Source organism: Oncorhynchus masou, unplaced genomic scaffold (genome assembly GCF_036934945.1).
Source record: "Oncorhynchus masou masou isolate Uvic2021 unplaced genomic scaffold, UVic_Omas_1.1 unplaced_scaffold_2688, whole genome shotgun sequence".
NCBI classification, from domain to species: domain Eukaryota; kingdom Metazoa; phylum Chordata; class Actinopteri; order Salmoniformes; family Salmonidae; genus Oncorhynchus; species Oncorhynchus masou.
The window spans coordinates 40,001-42,500 of record NW_027009122.1 but is presented as its reverse complement, the minus strand read 5'-3'; the positions used below and the strand labels follow the sequence as shown (position 1 = coordinate 42,500).

The window sequence follows — 2,500 nt, the reverse complement described above, 5'->3', positions numbered from 1 at the left end:
AGTTAGGGGTAGTTAGGGGTAGTTAGGGGTAGTTAGGGGTAGTTAGAGATAGTTAGGGGTAGTTAGAGATAGTTAGTTAGGGGTAGTTAGAGGTAGAGGTAGTTAGGGGATAGTTAGAGATAGTTAGGGGCAGTTAGAGATAGTTAGGGGATAGTTAGAGGTAGTTAGGGTATAGTTAGGGGATAGTTAGGGGATAGTTAGAGATAGTTAGGGGATAGTTAGAGAGGGGATAGTTAGAGATAGTTAGAGGTAGTTAGGGGTAGTTAGAGATAGTTAGGGGTAGTTAGGGGTAGTTAGAGATAGTTAGGGGTAGTTAGGGGTAGTTAGGGGATAGTTAGAGATAGTTAGGGGATAGTTAGAGATAGTTAGAGATAGTTAGGGGATAGTTAGTTAGTTAGGGGTAGTTAGAGGTAGTTAGGGGATAGTTAGAGATAGTTAGGGGATAGTTAGAGATAGTTAGGGGCAGTTAGAGATAGTTAGGGGTAGTTAGAGATAGTTAGGGGATAGTTAGAGATAGTTAGGGGTAGTTAGAGATAGTTAGGGGCAGTTAGAGATAGTTAGGGGATAGTTAGAGGTAGTTAGGGTATAGTTAGGGGATAGTTAGGGATAGTTAGGGGATAGTTAAGAGAGAGAGATAGTTAGAGATAGTTGGGGGATAGTTAGGGTTGTTAGAGATAGTTGGGAGATAGTTACAGATAGTTGGGGGATAGTTATAGATGGTTGGGGGATAGTTAGAGATAGTTAGAGATAGTTGGGATGGTTAGGAGATAGTTGGGGATGGTTAGGAGATAGTTGGGGATGTTTAGGAGATAGTTAGGGGATCGTTAGGAGATAGTTGGGGGATAGTTAGAGATAGTTGGGGGATAGTTAGAGATAGTTGGGGGATCGGGAGAGAGAGAGGAGAGAGAGAGATGGGGGAGGACAGCGAGAGAATCAGAGAGGTGTTTGATGAAGGCTCAAGGCTGTGTGTCAGTGTTTGTCTAAAGGCTAAAGTGCCCTCTCTGCTAAACATGGTGGATGTTGTTAGCGGTGTGTACTGTACAACATATGGTGTGTGTGTGTGTGTGTGTGTGTGTGTGTGTGTGTGTGTGTGTGTGTGTGTGTGTGTGTGTGTGTGTGTGTGTGTGTTCCTCACACAGTAAGCTGACGACAGGAGTTACATTTTCATGTCTGAGGGTTGGTATCCCTCAGGGCTCTACTATAGGGCCCTCCTCCTTTGGGTTTTTTACACACACACCGTACCATCACACACACACACACACACACACACACACACACACACACACACACACACACACACACCGTACCATCACACACTTCAGTCCTTCTGATACAGATGTTAGAACAGACGGCCCAGTAGAACGGGGAGTTATTTGGCAGTTTGTCGTGTGTGTGTGTGTGTGTGTGTGTGTGTGTGTGTGTGTGTGTGTGATGGTACGGTGTGTGTGTGTGTTTGATGGTACGGTGTGTGTGTGTGTGTGTGTGTGTGTGTGTGCCATCAACACACTGAAATATCTGTTTTGTTAAATCTCTGACTCAATGACAGCGAAGACTGTTGGTTAATGATTTAATTCAGAATAATGATTGATTTTGAATGATTGATTTGTTGTTGTTGTTGTTGTTGTTTTTCAGACGGTGGCGAGGTTACCTGGTTGATAGCGGACAGAGACAGAGAGGTGGGTCTCTCTCTGTGTGGATTTAGGTCCAGTTTCCTCCACATGACACAGATGTTTATATACATTTATTTTCATGAATAATTCATAAATAAATCATTTTTATAGAAATAAAACTTGATTAAAAAAATAATAATAAATAATAATTATAATATTATAATAATAATAAATACTAATAATTATAGTAATAATAAAATAATTATAATATAATAATAATAATAATAAATACTAATTATAATCTAATAATAATAAATAATAATTATAATATAATAATAATAATAATAAAATAATTATAATTATAATAATTATAATATAATAATAAATACTAATAATTATAGTAATAATAAAATAATTATAATTATAATATAATAATAATAATAATAAATACTAATTATAATCTAATAATAATAATAAATAATAACGATAATATAATAACTAATAATAATAAAATAATTATAATTGTGATAATTATAATATAATATTAATAATAAAATAATAATAAATAATAATTATATATAATATAATAATAAATTATAATATAATAATAAATTATAATAATAATATAATAATAATAAAATAATAATATAATACATTTATATATAAATATAAATAATAAAATCTTGATTGATTTTGATTGGCAGGCTCAGATCGTGAACCGGCGTGGGGGCGGTCCTCCGGGGAAGCGGGTGCCGACCCGTTACTATGTCGACAAGAACGTCACCTGTCACAGCTGTAAGAGGACTGGACACCTCTCCAAGAGCTGCCCTACGCCCCCGGTAACACACACACACACACACACACACACACACACACACACACACACACAC

At 36.2% G+C, this 2,500-nt stretch overlaps 1 long non-coding RNA gene across 1 annotated transcript in view; it reads left to right on the top strand.

Annotated features, from left to right (window-relative positions):
- Positions 1-1,606: 1,606 nt before the first annotated feature.
- LOC135533819 (uncharacterized) overlaps positions 1,607-2,500 on the top strand; it is a 3,574-nt gene continuing 2,680 nt past the window's right edge. The window contains exons 1-2 of the long non-coding RNA XR_010454592.1: positions 1,607-1,676; positions 2,315-2,449. This is a non-coding gene — a long non-coding RNA (uncharacterized LOC135533819). The remainder of the gene's footprint in view (positions 1,677-2,314; positions 2,450-2,500) is intronic.